This window comes from Mus musculus, chromosome 2 (genome assembly GCF_000001635.26).
Source record: "Mus musculus strain C57BL/6J chromosome 2, GRCm38.p6 C57BL/6J".
Lineage (NCBI taxonomy): Eukaryota > Metazoa > Chordata > Mammalia > Rodentia > Muridae > Mus > Mus musculus.
Genome location: NC_000068.7, coordinates 136,832,594 through 136,833,450, shown reverse-complemented (window position 1 = coordinate 136,833,450; position 857 = coordinate 136,832,594).

The following is an 857-nucleotide window of genomic DNA, read 5'->3' as shown; positions in this document are numbered from 1 at the left end:
AAATTATTTTCATAGTGCATGATAGCTTATGGTTTGAACGTGAAATATTCTCCCTCCGTTGATGTGTTCAAACATTTGTCCCTAGTTGGTGGTGTTGGTTTTCAATGTTGTGGTATTTTTAGAAATTGAAGCCTTGCTTGAGAAAGTGGATCACTGGGTAGACCTTGACATTTTTATAGCCTGACCCTACTTCCTGTCCAGTCTTGCAGGCTTCTTGCTGGCAGGTCCAAGCTAGAGGAGAGAACCCGGCCCAGCCGAGTCTCTCCAGGGCTGAACAGGATGCTGAGTGTCTCTGCCCAAAACAAACACACCAGGGCTAGGAGTTTGTCAAAGCAGGAACTCAACCTTATGACATCAGCCTCTTGCTTATATAAGTTCGGAACATAGGGAGGGGAACTTTTAGTGGGGTAAAATGACATAGGAGTCAGGAAAGGGTGATGGAGGGTATGGAGTGACTGGCAGAGCCAGTGGCAAAGCTCTACATCAGCAATGGCAGGGCAGAGGCAGGGTCAAACAGGTCTTGCTGAGTCATCCTGATGTGGAAGTGACTGAGCCAGGTCTCAAACTTGGGCCAGGCTTAGGCTCTCCCTCAAGGCCACAGAAACTCCAGCCAGGCTCGGGTTTTTCCTCAAGGCCCAAGCCAGGGCCAAAATGGGGCCCGAAAGAGTCTCTGCTTTCTGACTGGGTGACATGTGTCCATTTGCCTTACACTCATGTATGCCATCTCTGTCATGAGAAATTGTGTCCTATGTTTCTCTATAAACCAAAATAAATCCTTCATCCCCCAAGTGATGTTTGTTAAGTATTTGGTCACAATTGTGAACAAGTTAACTAATACATAAGTTAATGAGAACATA